At 31.7% G+C, this 19,291-nt stretch overlaps 1 protein-coding gene across 8 annotated transcripts in view; it reads left to right on the top strand.

Annotated features, from left to right (window-relative positions):
- Nucleotides 1-19,291, top strand: part of LOC106659874 (unconventional myosin-XVIIIa) — a 139,215-nt gene that overhangs the window by 65,001 nt on the left and 54,923 nt on the right. The window lies entirely within an intron of this gene.

Raw genomic sequence — 19,291 nt, forward strand, 5'->3', positions numbered from 1 at the left:
TCCTTTCACGAACGCAAAATTGAAGTTTGTCACCTCCTTGGACTATAAACTTTTTATCACCTCGTCGTAGTAGTATAGTACTGCGCGCTCGAGTTAGTTTTACGCAATGCATCGTGTCGCGCGTGCACACCTATATCTATCGAGCGTCGAAGCGCGGTCGAAAGCACACGACGACGACGTTCGTCGCCACCGCAGAGCTTTTGAGCCGAATTCTACTTTCCATTTCTCTCGCGTGTTTATTATTATACGCCTCTGCGCGCGAGCCGCTGCATCGTGATTTCGATTTACCTCGGCTCGCATATAAACGCTTTCATATTCAGGATTTATGCCGCGATTTTATTCGCGTTTATTTTTTTGAGAGCAACGCGGCCGAGGTAAGGTGAGCTTTTTTTTTTTATAATTCGTTAATTTATGAAGTCGACTTATCGAGGCAAGAAATTAGCATGCATAAATAACGTGTAAATTACGAGCACGAACTCGCTGCTCGACTCTCGATTTTTCGTTAATTCAATGCACGTATATTACATACAGTACATGCACGATCGTGTGCGCCGCTGGAGGATCCTCTCTCTCTCTCTCTCTCTCTCTCGCCGCGGCGCGCGATCATCGCGCTTGCGCGTATTAATAGGCTATCGGTTGAAAAAGGAAGAAAAATAAAAAACGAAATCTGCAAATAGCACAACACGCGAGAAGCTCGTGGCGCTCGGCGGCGTTGGCGGCATCGGCGGTCGCAGCGTGATACTACAATAACATATCGCAGGTCGTTATATACATAAACGCGATTCGCGCGCGCGCGCAAGTTTAATAATAATGCACATATAGGTACATACATACGTATGTATGTAGTCGCACTGCGGTAGGTGGCGATCGGCATACCTCTCGCGGGCTTGCACACACACACACACACACCGGCTCCTTTCGTGAGTTTTAACTTTCGCTGCGTTGTTGTTCGTTGTAGCATGTGTGCCGCTGCAGCAGCAGCAACCTTATCTATTATACAGCCGACTCGCATTCCTCGTCTTTCGCGGATCGCGCACCGTATTATGGCTATGGGCTGGGAGCTGCAGAATACGATCCTCGATGTCTCGCCTGCAACTTATTTATAGAGCCGCGCGAGCGGCTTGTCGCGTGTATTTTTCGTCGTCGCGCTCTCGATAAATAATGCAAAAAAAAATCCATTTAGAAAGTTCATCGATTTTGATAAGCGCGAGATAATTTAATTACCGCGCGACGAGTTTAATATTTTCATTTTCGAACGTAAAATGTATAATACACAGCTTCGGCAGCGGTGGCGATCGTGTGCGGGCTGCCGTTACCGCCGACACGTTGAGAAATGTCGCAAGCGAGGATCGCATCGCGGATACACCGCTGCTGCTGCGCATATAACCATTGATCTGCCTACGTTGTATTTTCTTATTCTGTCCATGTTAAAAACCTACAGAGTCGGCAATCGTTTTGTCGTTGTTGCTGCTTTTGCTGTTGTCCGTCCGTAGAAGACGCAAGAGCATTAGTTAACTTCGAGAGATGTTTTAGCGAACGCGACAGGTCGTATACATAGTCGGGAGCTTACGTAAATCGCGCGACGGATTCGAGAGACGGGAAGAACACGAACACTTGTGAAATTCGATTATTGCGAGCGGAGCAGCAGCAGTTTAGCAGTGCTCGTCTTGTCTCCTTCTTGAGCTTCGATGAAAAATTGCAAGAGCCTTCGCACGCGCGGTTATTGACAATTATCTCATGACGAGCGCAATCGGTCCGTCGCCATTAAAATGCATTATAGGTAGAGTACGTGTAGACGAAAAAAAAAGCGAACGCGCAAAAAGTCGCTGCTCTATACGCGCGAGTATATAATATTGTTAGGTATATATACCGATGCGCGATGATTATTTTTGCGCACTGCACGTATAATACCGCGGAGAGCTGACTCTCGCGATCGTAAAGGAAACGATGCCTCTTCTTTTCTTTCTTTCTCTCTCTCGCGAGCAGTCGAAGAAGAAGGCGCCCTCGAGAGCTTTCGCACGGGCTCGTTATGATATTCGAGCCTTTAGAGCATCTTTACGAGGTTTATATTACTCTCCGGAAATGCTCTACAATGCTGCGTGTGCTGCTGCTATGCTGCCGGCACTGCGAGTGCACACGCGTGCATACTAGTAATATACATGTGTTTGCACAGCAGCGGCCCAACCAGGTCTATATCTATCTATGTATTGCGCTCCTCCGACACGCATCGAATCTATAATATTGTACTTGTGCGGTGAGTAACGGCTCATTCCTTTTTTTTTTTGCCCCCGCTTCGTTTGACGCGCTCTACTAAATTAACCGAAGGAACTATCAGACCAAAGCGATGATTTTCGGCTCCTTATTGTTACACGGCTGACTGGTAATCATGTGATTTTTTTACGAGGCGAGATCGAGCGCAATAATGAAACGATAAACAAGGTTTTCTTCGTCTGTATCAAGCTGTTATTTTAATCTTGAATTTAGAACTTCGCTTATAAAATGGATATCATTACCGTGATGTATGATATGACTTTTTTCAAAATCTGCAATGAAAACATTGAGTTGAGTTTTTCTCGTTTTATTCAATTATAAAATATATTTACTTTCATACTTTACTGAAATTTTCGAGATTAAGGTTGGTTATGGTAAATGGGCCAAAAGTCAATCCAGTTGTTTTTATTGATCTCATCAACATTAAAACGATATAAATTCTGGTTTCCTTTGGAAACCCGTACCATCCACAAGTGCAACTGTCATTTTATAGGATTTTCATTATAATTTTAAGTGTACTTAAATTTTTTGACGATTTCATGAAAGATTATACCAGTTATAATAAATTTTATCATTAGAATTTAAGACCGCTTGTCCGACAAAATTCATCATGAAACTAGCTGTCATCGTGGTAATGAATATTGTCAGCATTTGTGAAAATGCCACTGGATTAGTCTTCATCCACATCACCATCTGAGAATGTAAAAAATTATAGATGCAAATTATAGTTTAATGATTTTATGAATTGGAAAATCAAACATTTCACGGCAGTTTCATTCTACCAAAGATCCTGTAAAACTAAGAGCCGTAAAATTGAAAATAGCTCCAATGAACAACAACTTTTCATTCAACAAGTTTATAGATTGAAGCAATCTAAAAAAATTTGGGCTTGCAAATTTTCTCATTTTTTTGAAAATTAAGATTTATTGATTTTAGAAATATCAACCTGAGTGATTCATCGTAATCACAATGAATATTGAGAACTTCATTTTTAACATAATTGTTGACTTTTTCATCGAGAACGTAGTATTTGTCTTGCACGAGCTCATTCAGATTTTCCAGTCGGCAGCTTCGTTCAAGCATACAAATTCATTTTAATTCAAAATCTACTTACAGAAGATTGTATGAAAACAAGAAAAAACTTACGCTAAAAGATAAAACTGAGCTCGAATGACAGCAATCATGAAAAGAAAACACGAAATCAATGCGTTCAAGAAAATGACAAGACACGAGATAATCAATATATCATATAATAAAATGATGTAAAAATATTTTTTGTGGTCGAAGGGATAAACCGCTTTAGTCCCATGATGTCTCGTAAGATTATACTGCCCTGGCATAAGATTGTTTGCAACAAATGGTATTGAAATCGGCCCGGTCGAGTAACACACACCTAATATAGCAAAAAAAACTGCGAAACGTGTAGATAATTTATAAATAATAATAGTTTCATAATCAAATGATTCCTGATCATCAATCGTAAGTTTTGAGTAATCAACTGTTATATCTTCGATGATAGTTTGAAACTGGAAACGAGTAAATTTTGTACCTTAAATATTATGAGGATGGATTAAAATGCACAATAATTTTCATTGAATACCTTAGATTCAGATTCGATAAATAAGACGTACGCTATTAAGAAGGATAGCGCCATGATTAATTCACTGCAGCTTATTGTTCCATATTCGATTTCAATCGTTCCTTCGTGATTTTTTTTTAACATTCCGTATAACTGAAGTCATTATTTAAAATTGTATGGTTATTCTGCTGTGATTTCACTAAAAATCGAAATTCTATATCTTACTACGCAAAGACCAAAGTATGATACGTTACTCAAGTTATAAATTCTGATTATAATTTTTAACCATTTCATTTGATAAGGCCATAACCCAGACATTAGAAGAAACCATCTAGTCCAGTAATACTTCTTTTTTACAAAATTATTTGTTGTTTCGGTCAACATAGTGCGTTTATTTGGAAAATACATCGAATATAGAGTATTGGTCTGTCCATACTCGCAATGCCTTGAATAAATCATATACCCATGCATTGTTGAGTTAGAAACCCAATGCATATTTTATGCATATTTTAGTAACTTCTTACTACTCTCTTATTGTATTTACTAAAAAAAAAACATAATCAAATATAAAGACATCGATTTTGTGTTTCTTGGTCGTATAAATATATAAACTTTAGTTCCATTCAACTAATCAGAAAACTTCAAATGTAAAAAATTTTCCAACGTCGATAAGTAATTTTGTTTGAATAATTTTATTAAGGCAATTTTATATTGATTTTTACATTATATGAATATTTTGTAGTGGCGAAAAAAATTAAATACTCCTAATGTTTGTTGGATCTTTTCGTTTTCGACCAACATTATTGAAAATGAAGTGATGTAAATGATTCTTAAAGAACAGACAACATGACTGTTATATATGATATTGTATTATTTAAAATCTGAAAGGAAAAGTCAATTAATTATTAAATTTACTTTCATATAGAAATGAGACAACTTTCATACAAAAGCAAAGTTTTCAAAATTCAGTTGTAATATTGAGAAAGGACCACCTTTCAACCCGGTGAATTTTCTCGATCTAATCAACATCAAAATTATATAAATTCTTGCTTTGACTGGAAAACTATACCACCCACAGTTATAACTATCAAAAGAGTTTTTGTTAGCGATAGAACGCGTTTGAAAAATAATATTATTACACATTTTTATTAAAAAAATTACCAGTGATAATAAACTTTTTCATTTGAATCCATGATTAATTGACCGATAAAATTGAGCATAAATGAGGCTGTAATCATGATGAGAAAAATTGCCGCCATTTGCAGAAATGCTATAAAATTCGTTTTCCACAACATGACAATCTAAAGCATGAAAAAAACGTTTCATGAACTTTTAGGAAATTACAAAAAAGGTATTTTTTTACCAACAATCCGGAAAAATTGAGTGCTCCAAAAATCACAACAGATCCCACAAATAGAAGTTTTTCTCCTGATACATTCAACAATTGTAGAATTCTATAATTCTATGAATATGACTTTTACTGTTTTTTATTGAAATTCATTTATTTGTTTAGTCTAAAAATGCACCTGAGTGTGTCGACGTAGTCGCAGTGTAGTTTAAGAATTCGGTTTTCCATAAAATTACTGACGTTTACATTTCGATCAAAATATTTTTCTTGAATCGTTTCGTTCAAATTGTTCAATTGATAGCTGCAAATAGATGATGAGAATCGATCATATTTAATATTGTTAACTAAATTTTGTAGAAGTAAAAACCTACGCTATAAGATGAAATTGCGATTTAGCGAAAGCAACCTGACCAAGTACACTTGAAATCAATGCTACTATAAATACTCCACCACATATAATTATTATAAAATTGCAAAAGAAATCTACATAAAAATTATTTTTATAATTGATTATGTACGTTGCCGTTGTAACCTGAAATCTGCTGATGTTATACTGTCCTGGCATTAAAATATTTATAGTAAAAGGTAACGTTAATGGCAATGTCGAGTACAGAAAAGACAAAATATTTATAAAAATAGAAAAATATATAGACACGCGATAAAAGATATTGATTTCTTGATCGAATATTTGTTTCTCATGCTGGTCAGTAATTTTTGAGTAATAAATAATTGAATGTTTGTTGAGTCGTCGAAACTGAAAATGTTAATAAAGGAGAAATCAAATATCTCAAAAAATTCGTAATTTTTAATGCGTTCATTACGTGTGGTTCCGTTGTAAAGTATAGACAGTACAACGTCACGCTTGAAATCGCCAGTACCAGTTCACAACCGCTCTTAATTTCGTACTCGATTGTCATCGTTCCTTCTTGCATCTTTGTGTAGTTTCCGTACAACTGGTTTTAGGGCAGAAAATAATAAATAATTGTATTGAATTTTTCACCAAAAATTAATACATAATTTCTTACCACGCATAAACCAAAATACGTTGAATAGCAAATGTAAAATATTCTGAGTAAAATGTTGACCACTTTTTTTTGATAAGAATACAAACCACTTATTTGAAGGAAAAATCTATTCCAGTAATAATGTTCTTTCTTGTGGTCATTTATGATTTTATCGAACATTTTGAATTAGTTCAAAGTATTTTTGTGCACTCAAAGATCGTTTTATACTTACTGAGTCCGTTTGTATATATTTTAGAGTTGGAAACTATTCAGCTGTAACTTAATTCTTATAAGACTATAATATTTTATAAATTTTAATATTTTATTGTTTTTATTTACATAAAATATCGTCCGTTAGTTATAATATAAAGTTTGACTCTTTATTGTAATATTTATAAAAATGTTTATAAAGGCGTATTTTTACTGTTTTTTATACTTTGCATAACATTTTTTGCTATTATCAGGAATGCCTAATGGAATTTCTGGGTACCTTTAATAAAACTGAACTACTTTTTTAAGTAGGTACTGGCATAAAAATATTAACAGTAAGTGGTTGTGATATTGGCAAGGCCGAGTAGGTAAGGGCCAGGAGGAAGATAAAAATAGAAAAATATATGGACACATGATGAAGGATACTGACTTATTGATCGAATAGTTGCTTCTCCTGCTTGTTATTGATTTTTTGATAATAAATAGTTGAATCTTCAGTAAGCCGTTGAAACTAAAAATTCATGTAAGCAAGATGTAAACCATCTCAGGTGAAAGGTTTTTTCGTTTATAACATGATGTTCGGATGTTATGTATAAAATGTATAATGTTACAGCTGCAATCGCAAATTACAGTTCGCACCCACTCTTAACCCATTAACGACCAAACTGCTTGATTTTTTTGTTCGTTTTCGCAGCGATTTTTTTTGTAGTTTGAGGCCTCCAAAAAGTTTCGTATAGACCTATTTCGATGTAAAATTTAATGCCCTCTCAGAAACTGAGCTCAAAATTTCGATTCTTTGCGTAATAAAAAGTTATGGCTACTTATACGAAAAAAAAAGTAAAATTTTTTGCAAAAAATCAAGTTTTCGATTTTTTTTCACCATGTTACCGTTCGAAAATACCGATATAAATATGATCAGGAGTGATCACGACTATCAAAGTATCTCAGGGAATTTTTATGGAATTTTCGAACCACTACTTCAAACAAAAAATAACTTATATTCATATAAAACATAACTCATGTTTACTCAAAAATTACTGAATTTAGAGGAAAAGTGCAAAAAACCAAAGTTTGAAAAAGAGTTCAAAAATTCCATAAAAGTTCTCTGAGATACCTTGATAGTCGTGACCACCTCTGATCATATTTATATCGTGATTCCCTAACGGTAACACGATGAAAAAAAATCGAAAACTTGATTTTTTGCAAAAAATTTTACGTTTTTTTTCGTATAAGTAGCCATAACTTTTTTATTACGCAAAGATTTGAAATTTTGAGCTCAGTTTCTGAAAGGACATTAAATTTTACATCTAAATAGGTCCATACGAAAATTTTTGGAGGCCTCAAACTACGAAAAAAATCGTTGCGAAACCAACAAAAAAATCATCGAGCATTTTGGTCGTTAATGAGTTAATTTCGTACTCGATTGACGTTGTTCCTTCCTGCATCCTTTTATAGTTACCGTAGAACTTGTTTTAGACAAGAATATAATTAATTTTACTGAATTTACGCTAAAAATTAATGTTCGATTTCTTACCACAGAGAAGGTAAAATACGTTGTATAGCAAATGTAAAATATTCTGAGTAAAATTTTTACTACTTTTTTTTGATAAGGCCACAAACCACTTATTTCAAGGAAACATCTAGTCCAGTGATAATTCTCTTCTACGTGGTCATTTATGATTTTATCGAACATTTTGAATTAGTTCAAAGTATCCTCGTGTACTTAATTAATTCTCATTCTCATAACAATCATAATATTTTACAATTCCTTTATAATTTTTTTTCAATTTTTTTCTAATACGGTTTAGCAGTTTACAATACAAAGTTTGTGACTATCTTTTTTTATTCATAAAAATATGCTTAAAAATGTATTCATTCTATTATTTGTGACTACCTTAAACAAAGATGAACTACCTTTTCAATTTTTTTAATTTACGTAGGTACTACAGTTCAGACAATAAACCATCAGAAATATTTATTAGCATTTACATTAAACTCGAAAATTTTTATTTTACTTTATTAATCCGATTTCATTTAGTATTATTTCGAAAATATTCGATAATTTTTTTATATAAAACCAATTCATCTTAGTTTTAGGTGTTTAGATGACACTTAAAGAACAGATAGCATGACTGTTATATATGATATAGTATTGTTCAAAATCTGAAAGTGAAAGACATTGAGATTCCGTAATGAAGTCAACTGTAAAATAGAAAATAATAAACTTTCATACAAAGGTAAAGTTTTCAAAATTCAGCTGCAATAGTGAGAAAGGACCACCTTTCAACCCGGTGAATTTTCTCGATCTAATCAACATCAAAATTATATAAATTCTTGCTTTGACTGGAAAATTATACCACCCACAGTTATAACTATCAAAACAGTTTTTGTTAGTGATAGAACGCGTTCAAAAAATAATATTATTACACATTTTAATTCAAAAAATTACCAGTGATAATAAACTTTTTCATTTGAATCCATGATTAATTGACCGATAAAATTGAGCATAAATGAGGCTGTAATCATGATGAGAAAAATTGCCGCCATTTGCAGAAATGCTATAAAATTCGTTTTCCACAACATGACAATCTAAAGCATGAAAAAAACGTTTCATGAACTTTTAGGAAATTACAAAAAAATTTTTTTTTACCAACAATCCGGAAAAATTGAGTGCTCCAAAAATCACAACAGATCCCATAAATAAAAGTTTTTCTCCTGATATATTCAACAATTGTAGCATTCTATAATTCTATGAATATGACTTTTACTGTTTTTTATTGAAATTCATTTAGTTGTTTAATCTAAAAATACACCTGAGTGATTCGACGTAGTCGCAGTGTAGTTTAAAAATTCGGTTTTCCATAAAATTATTGACGTTTACATTTCGATCAAAATTTTTTTCTTCAATCGTTTCGTTCAAATTGTTTAATTGATAGCTGCAAATAGATGATGAGAATCGATCATATTTAATATTGTTAACTAAATTTTGTAGGAGTAAAAACCTACGCTATAAGATGAAATTGCGATTTAGCGAAAGCAACCTGACCAAGTACACTTGAAATCAATGCTACTACAAATACTCCACCACATATAATTATTATAAAATTACAAAAGAAATCTACATAAAAATTATTTTTATAATTGATTATGTACGTTGCCGTTGTAACCTGAAATCTGCTGATGTTATACTGTCCTGGCATTAAAATATTAACAGTAAAAGGTAGCGTTAATGGCAATGTCGAGTACAGAAAAGACAAAATATTTATAAAAATAGAAAAATATATGGACACGCGATAAAGGATATTGACTTCTTGATCGAATATTTGTTTCTCATGCTGGTCAGTAATTTTTAAGTAATAAATAGTTGAATGTTTGAAGAGTTGTCGAAGCTGCAAATGTTAATAAACGAGAAATCAACTATCTCAAAAAATTCGTAATGTTTAATGCGTTAATTACGTGTGGTTCCGTTGTAAAGTATAGACAGTAAAACGTCACGCTTGCAATCGCCAGTACCCGTTCACAACCGCTCTTAATTTCGTACTCGATTGTCATCGTTCCTTCTTGCATCCTTGTGTAGTTTCCGTACAACTGGTTTTAGGGCAGAAAATAATAAATAATTGTACTGAATTGTTCACCTAAAATTAATTTCTTACCACACATAAACCAAAATACGTTGCATAGCAAATGTAAAATGTTCTGAGTAAAATGTTAACCACTTTTTTTTGATAAGCCCACAAACCACTCATTTGAAGGAAAAATCTAGTCCAGTAATAATGTTCTTTTATGTGGTCATTTATGATTTTATCGAACATTTTGAATTAGTTCAAAGTATTTTTGTGCCCTCAAAGATCGTTTTTTACTTACTGAGTCCGTTTTTGTATATTTTAGAGTTGGAAACTATTCAGCTATAACTTAATTCTCATAAGAATTATAATATTTTATAAATTATTTATATTTTATTATTTTTATTCACATAAAATACCGCCCGTTAGTTATAATATAAAGTTTGATTCTATATTGTAGTATTTATAAAAATGTTTATAAAAGCGTATTTATTCTGTTTTTCGTACCTTGCATAACATTTTTTGCGATTATTAGGAACGCCTAATGGAATTTCAGGGTACTTTTAATCAAACTGCTACTACTTTTTAAACTACTTTTTAAAGTAATTTTAGTGGGTACTATAGTTTCTGCTATGAAATATCGAAAATATTTATTTTTATTCGAATAAAACTCGAAAAATTAAACTTTTCTTTGTTAATCCAAGTTCATTTATCTAATGTTTTAGATGTTCCTTAAAGGACAGATAGCATGACTGTTATGTAAGATATTATATTTTTTAATATCTGAAAGAAAAAGACATTGAAATTCCGTAATGAAGTCGACTCGAATATAGAAATGAGATAACTTTTATACAAAGATAAAGTTTTCAAAATTCAGTTGCAATGGTGAAAAAAGACCGCATTTCAAACCAGTAATTTTTCTTTATCTAGTCAACATCAAAACTATACAAATTCTTGCTTTAACTGGAAAACTTCTTATGCACTTCTGGGACGTAACAAAAATAGTATATTTCTCAACGGGTGTACATATGGTTTTTTAGCAAAACGAGGGATTATAGCACGAGCCGAAGGCGAGTGCTGTAACGAGTTTTGTTAAAAAACCATATCTGCACCAGTTTGAGATACTATTGCTTCCTCGTAGAGGGAGCTCTGTGATAGGCTCGAAAACGAGATTTTGAACCAGACCTCGTAGGACAATTTGGTTTATATATTTGGAAACTACATTGAATTACCAACAAATGTCTGTATGTATGTGTGTGTGTGTGTGTGTGTGTGTGTGTGTATGTACGTCTGGTGGTCTGGAACCAGTGTAACTTTTGAACGGAGACACGCAGCGCGAAGTTGTTCGGCTCGTTTTGAAGGATTTGTGTGTCGTAAGAAGCGTCAAAAACTTATTTTAGGATCCACCGAGTAGTTAAAGAGTTATGCTTCATTGTATCGGGATGAAAAATGATTTTTTTTCAAAAAAAATTTTTTTTCGATTTTTTCATGTATAAACGAAGGAATTTTATATTTTTTACGGTAGAATGGAAGCAGAGCAGTCAAACTTTAATTTAAGACCAAAAAAATTGAAATTCACCGAATATTTTCAAAATTAACGACTCGAAATGAAAAGTTGTTTTTTTTGCTTTCTCGTAGAGGGAGCTCTGTGATAGGCTCGAAAACGAGATTTTGAACTGTATGAGTTTTTTTTTCTCGGCCTTTTGGCTAACATAGAAGTGTAGTAGGAAGGTTGCGTCGATCGCACGTAATAACCGATGCCTTTTGTTAACATTATTTTTTAAGAGGAAGCTCTTTGCCAATAAATTGGCAGCGGTTTTTTTTCCTACGAGAGCCTAAAATTAGCGGCAAAGTTGCGTATTTTAGGTTAGAGTGGTAAAAAATCTTAAAAATGGGCTTTTAAAGTTATTTGCATTTTAAACTTTATGTCAATTTTTCCCGATGAAAATGGAAAATTTCGGAAAATTTGACCACACCATCGAAAAGCTGAGGTAATTTACCATCGAAATGATGGATTCCCGTTTTCTTCTAGGTGCATTTCGATACTTTTTAATTGAGTTAGAAACTAAGTGATTTCGTTTAATTGGGCCGCGTAGACACTTATAAGAAATGCCTTATATTATATGCGCAGTAATAGGTACACACAGTGCGCAGTAATTGATACATCGGTTCAAAATACGTAACTAATTTTATTTTTCAAATTTATTGTAGAAAAATATAACTAATCAAACTAATATCGACGTATTAATTAAATAGATATACTAAATAAGTAAAAATGATATTTGCCAACCAAATTGTCACATACGTAAAAAGTTACAAGTACTTTTCTATGGGTGTTATCGGCCATTTTTTTTGTAAAAAGTATCTCAATTGAGGAGTTAAATTTCAAATCGATATTACATTAATAAATTGATGTTTTAATGTTAATTTTTTTTCATTAATATTGTGGGAGGACAATATCTATTATTTAAAATCATTATTACTCATTAATTTACAATACAATTGTCATAAACAATCATTTTCTGCAATGCGCAGTAACAGGTGCTGCGCAGTAATACCCCCGCTTACCCTAGCTACAATTGACGACAAGAATGGATTATTCTTGATATTATTAAATTAAATTTTTGGATAGAGTAAAAACCTTACGCTATAAGAAAAAGCTGAGATTTGATGAACGAAATATGACAAAGAATATTAGAAATCAATGCTACTAAAAATGTTCCAGCAAGCATAATTGTTAATAAATTACAAAAGAAAGTTATATAAAAGTTATCGTTATATAATAGAGTATGTATATTGCCATTACAACCTGAAAACGGCCGATGTTATATTGTCCTGGCATTAAAATATTAACAGTAGTCGGTAGTGATATTGGCAAGGTCGAGTAGGTAAGGGCCAGGATGAAGATAAAAATAGAAAAATATATGGACACATGATGAAGGATACTGACTTCTTGATCGAGTAGTTGCTTCTCCTGCTTTTTATTGATTTTTTGATAATAAATAGTTGAATCTTCAGTAAGCCGTTGAAACTAAAAATTCATGTAAGCAAGATGTAAACCATCTCAGGTGAAAGGTTTTTTCGTTTATTACATGATGTTCGGATGTTATGTATAAAATGTATAATGTTACAGCTGCAATCGCAAATAACAGTTCGCACCCACTCTTAATTTCGTACTCGATTGACGTTGTTCCTTCCTGCATCCTTGTATTGTTACCGTGGAACTGTTCAGAACATACTGTTCAACACCTCAGAAATGTTATGAGTACTATTTTAACTAATTTTTTTTGATACGGCCACAAACCACTAATTTTAAGAGCACATACAGTCCAGTAATAATGATTTCTGACACTGTCATTCGTGATTTTGGCTAACATTTCAAATTAGTCAAAAATGTTCTCGTGAACTGAAAGATCGTTTTGTACTGAGCTCGCTTGTATATGTTTCAAGGTTGCAAATTATTCATTTATAATTTATTTCTCATAATTTGATTCTATTGTATTGCATGCAAACGAAAGCAAATAAAAGCCTATTGATTTTATGTTTTTAATACTGTACATAATATTTGGCTTCATTGTGAACATTGAACAGGATTTTGTGGGTTTCTTGAATAAAGTTGAACTACTTCTCTTTTTAAATATTAAAATTTATGTAGGTGCTATTATTTTTGGTGTCAATTCGTTGAAAAAATATACTTAAATTATAATTAAACTCAAAAAATTAAATTTCCTGTGTTAACGTAACAAATATGTAATAGTTTTTTTTATTTAAAACAAACTTAATTTAAACAATGCTCAAAGAACAGATAGCATGATTGTTATGTATGATACAGCATTTTTTAAAATCTGAAATCAAAAAATTACGTTCTGTTTTTTTTGTAACATTTATTTTTTAAATAATTCTTATTTTCATACTCGACTGAAATTTTCAAAGTTCAGTTGCAATATCGTAAACGGACCAGATTTTAATCCCGTAGATTTACTCGATCTAAGTAACATCAAAATAATATAAATTCTAGTCTTCACTGGAAAGCTAAACCATCCACAATTATAACTGTAAAAATATTTTGGGTTATTTCACCAACTTTCATTTAATAAAATTCGTTAGTTTTTCAATAACTACCAGTGATGATAGATTTTTTCATTTGAATCCACAACCAATTGACCCACAAGATTAATCGTAAATGATGCTGTTATCGTAACAATAAATATCATTGCCATTTGTGAAGATGCTAAAGGATTTGTATTCCAAAGTAAGACAATCTAAAAGTTAAAAAGTTTATAACTTGACAAGAAAAATTTGAGTTATATATCATTTACATTACCATGGATCCTGTGAAACTAAGAGCTGTAAAAATCATAATTGATCCTAAGAATAAAAGCCTTTCACATACAGCATTTACAACTTGAAGCGAACTAAAATCGCATAAATATTTCTTTTAAAATTCAGGTTCTTTGAGTAGTAGGGTTGTCAAAATATTCACCTGAGTGATTCAACGTAATTACAATGCACTTTGAGAATTTTATTTTGAATATAATTGTTGACCTCTTTATTGCAATCAAAATTCTGAATATCCTTATTAAAATTTTTCAACTGATATCTTGATTCAAAATAATGAAGTTATTGACTTTTAAAATATTCAACGGCAAGTTGGGCTTAAAATAAAAGACTTACACTATATGAATAAACTGAGATCGGCTGTAGGCAATTGTACAGAGAAAAGTCGAAATCATCGTAGCTATGAATAATGCTAGACTCAAAATTACTAATATATTGTAAAAAAAAACTACATAATAATGTTTATCCATATCGATGAAATACATTGCAGTTGTCACATGAAACCTACTGATATTGTACTGCCCTGGCATAAAAATATTAACAATATGTGGTAATGATACTGGTAAAGTCGAGTAAATGAGGGACAGAACAAATAGTACAACAGCAAAACACATGGACACACGATAAAATATATTAGTTTCCCTCTCCATTAATTGTTTTTCGTTAATGCTCGAGATATTAAAGTAATACGACGCTGAGCGTTCCATAATTTGTCGAAACTGGAAATTCATATTTCCACAAATTACATTGAGTTTATACTTCTCGAAGCACGATACAGTTTTTGTTTAATACCTTTTTTCCGCTTGTAAGAAATAAAAGATACATTGTGATGACTGAAATTGACATTACCAACTCGCATCCACTCGCTAATCCATAATCGATATTCATTTTTCCATCTTTTATCTTCTTACGAATTCCAAAAAACTATTGTTGAGTTATGAAAATATTTTGTTAACTGCTTTAATACGTTTATAATAGAATGATTTTTTTACATCTTGAAAAATCTAATTTCGGTATCTCACCACACACAGACCACAGTGTATAGTTTGGCATATGTAGTATGATCTGATTACTATTTTAGTCCCTATCTTCTGATAAGGCCACAATCCACACAAGTGAAGGAAACATCTAACCCAGTAATAATGTAATTTTACTTGATTATCTGTCGCTCTAGCTAACATTATGAATTTGAATGGTAAAGACGTAGTGTATCGTTGTGGTGTACCCTGTCCGCGCTAGTGTATCGTCAAGTTCTTACGTAGTCTCATTTCTTTGTTAGAAAAAATAACATTTTCATTCGACATTGACGGAACTTTCTCGACGTTAATGAATTTGAATTTATTGGATTTGCTCATCTTTTTAGGTAAATTAGTACGTTTATTTTCTGCGTACTCACTGATCGTTAACTGTTAGTCGTCAGCAATATAAATCTAGATTTGATCGAAATTTCGGAATTATATGTTAACGAGGAAATTTTTGAAAATTAAAACACTTTAAATATATTTTCGAGCCATAGATGTTTCAATTCCATTAAGAAAAACAAAAATAAAAAAAACTCAATATGCAAAATTATCTCTACTTTATATTAACTTATAAAATTGATATCATACCGGTAACATACGATACTACATTCTTTCAAATCTGGAATAAAAAAATTTAATTAGATTTTCTGGTTTTATACTGTTCAAAAGTAACTAATTTTACTTACTAGACTGAAATTATGAAAATTGAGTTTCAATATATTGAATGGACCAGATGTCAATCCAGAAGATTTTTTCGATCTCACTAGCATTAAAACAATATGAATTTCGACTTCCGTTAGAAAACGATACCATCCACAATTATGACTGTCGACATTTAAAGTTACTATTATTGATATTGAGTTTCTCAAGATGTTTTCATGTAGATAGTAAATTTACCAGTTATAATAAATTTTATCATTGGAATCCATCACTAATTGTCCCACAAAATTATTAAAAAATGATACTGCTATCATGACAAAAAATACTCCTGACATTTTCAAAGATGCTATAGGATTTGTTTTCCACAGCACAACAATCTTAATAATAGAGAAACAATTTTTAAATAGATTTCTAAAAAAGGCATAAACATTTCATTTACCAAGGACCCGGGAAAGTTAATTGCTACGAAACATAGAACAGAAGCAATAAATATTATTTTCTCGCCCATTTTATTCACCGCTTCAAGCAATCTTAAAGTAGGAAATCATAACTGTCACTATTTGTTCTTCCTTTTTCTTTACAAACAAGTTTTTTATTAACCTGAGAGCTTCGACGTAATCACAATGAAGTCTAAGAACTTTATCGGCAATGTAGGTGTTTTTCAACTGATTGCTTATTTGAATAAAAATATTATTTACCTTAACCCGTCTCGGCCCAAAATGACCTTATCAAATGTTTTGCTTTGAGACTGCATAACTAATATAACTAATTAGGAAAAGATTGTTTTCGACTTGAAATTATATCAGACTACAAACTTTTTTGTCTATTTTAGTCTTAGTTATACAGCCTCAAAGGGACTATTCATAAGAATTTGTGAGGGTCGATTTGGTTAAAATAAACATATAATGCAAGACTTGCAATGATAAAAAAACTTACTTAATCAGTTGAAATTGAGCTCGATGTATTGCAATTTCACAAAGAAAACTTGAGGTTAATGCTACTACAAAGAGTGCAAGACTCAACAATAACACTGAATTATAACAAGCAATAAGATAAAAATATTTTTCGTGATCAATCATGTAAACTGCAGTTAGCACTTGTAACCTAGGGATATGATTCTCTCCTGATATCAATGAATTAACAACGAATGGTAGTGTTATTGGTACAGTCGAGTACATAAAAATCAAAATCATGATAAAGACAGAGAAATATTTTGATATATTATAGAGAATTTTCGTTTCTTCCTTAAATATTTGTCTCTCTCTGTGAATCGGGATTTTCCTTAAGTAAGTACCTATATCTTCCAAAATATTTTCAACCTAAAAGTTCGCATTGATTAAAAACATTGATTTAGTTTGTTGGTAGAAATAAAGATAATAATGCAATCAGTACATCTTGTTCAGATGCAGCGAATAAATAATACACCGTTAAACCTGAAAACGTCATTATCAATTCACACCCACTTGCAAATACAGATTCAGCATCCATTGTTTTTTCTTTTATACGTTTATATATTCCATAAGGCCTGTTGAAAATCATTTTTTTTACTTTGTCGCACTTAAGCCAAAAAAGTTCTTTGCTTTACTACGCTTAGACAAACGTGAGATCTAATACACGTGAAAGACATTTTGATCAATGTTTTATTTCTTTTATTTTGGTAAGGCCACAAACCACACATTGAAAGAGATGATCTAACCCAATAAAAAATTTCTTTTACTTGTGAATCAACTGTTCCGGTAGGCATTTTGATTATCAACTGAAAATATACCTATACACAAGAGTAGTTTCATATTCACTGAGAAATTTTGCATTGCATTTTTCCACAATGATTGTTAAAAATATATTTTTATTCGATGCTTATTACTTTTAGTACATACAATAATAGACCCTGAAAATTAGGACAATCAAAAGTGAATCGATTTCGTGCATTTATGCTTAAATTTTTTATTAACTTTTGATGCATAATGGTTGGACTGCAGAGTAAAGTTATTTTTATGACTTTTTTCTACTAATGTAACAATGGCGCACATAATAAAATTTAATAAAAGTTTTAATACAGATCGATAGAATAAAAATTATTTGTTATAAAAACAAGAAGTATACTTCTAAAGATTGAGAAAAAATATTGAACATCCATTTTGAAATCATTAACATTTGTAATTGGTAAATAGTATATTCTGCACCTACAAAGTGAAAAACTAGAAAGTCTCAGAGCACGTGTAATTTATCAGCTAAAGGCGAAGCCTCGTGCTCTGAGACTTGCGTGTATAAATTAACACATGCTATTAGACTTTCCAGTTTTTCACTCCCTGCAACTACATTTTTTTGTGAATCCCCCAGCCTAAAGCAAAATTTTGGTTTTGCTCAGTGGGAGTAAAATGTTACTTAAGGTTTAGTTGGGGTAACACGAAAAAGCATTATTCCAGGTTATGACCAAAATTAAACAATAGACAGCATGATAGTTATGTATGATGTAACACTCTTCAGAATCTGAAATAATTGATCAAGTTTAGATTCTTTTTTACTCCTACACCATGCTTTTTCATACTAGGCCAAAATTTTCAAAACTCAGTATAAAAATTGTAAAAGGGCCAGCTCTCAATCCAGACGTTTTTCTCGACCTCATCAACATCAAAATGATGTAAATTCTGGTTTTTATTGGAAAACTGTACCATCCACAACTGTAACTATTGATTCAATAACATTTACTTAGTATCATCTGATCATTGACAATTTTTCTGCTATTCCAACTTACCAGTAATAATAGATTTTTTCACTAGAGTTCAAAACTATTTGTCCCATACTATTGATCAAAAATAATACTGTCATCACGACAGTAAATATCGCTGCCATTTGAAAACAGGCTATAGCATTAGTTTTTGAAAGTACGACCATCTAAATAAATTGAAATGAAGTACATAAACGTATATGAAACATTTAAATTTTAACTTTATTTTACCATCGATCCAGCAAAACTTAAAGCTGCAAAACTATAGATGGATGACCCTAGTAATATATTTTCGCCTATCTCATTTATTAACTGGAGAATTCTGAAAAAAATGAAAAACTTTCATCACATTATTTTAAGTTTTTAATTTTTTGATTTTTTAAGTCATTAACCTTAGTGATTCGACATAATTACAATGTAGTTTGTAAATTTCGTTGTGAATGTAATTCCTATCATTTTCATCGAGCTTGAGGTACTTTTCTTGAATGAAATCGTTTAATTTGTATAATTGATGGCTAAGAGAAATAAAAAATCAATCTTTTTCAAAATAACAAAATAATAAATTCGG

Source organism: Trichogramma pretiosum, unplaced genomic scaffold, assembly GCF_000599845.2.
Source record: "Trichogramma pretiosum strain Unisexual culture from Peru unplaced genomic scaffold, Tpre_2.0 scaffold21, whole genome shotgun sequence".
In the NCBI taxonomy this organism is placed as follows: Eukaryota; Metazoa; Arthropoda; class Insecta; order Hymenoptera; family Trichogrammatidae; genus Trichogramma; species Trichogramma pretiosum.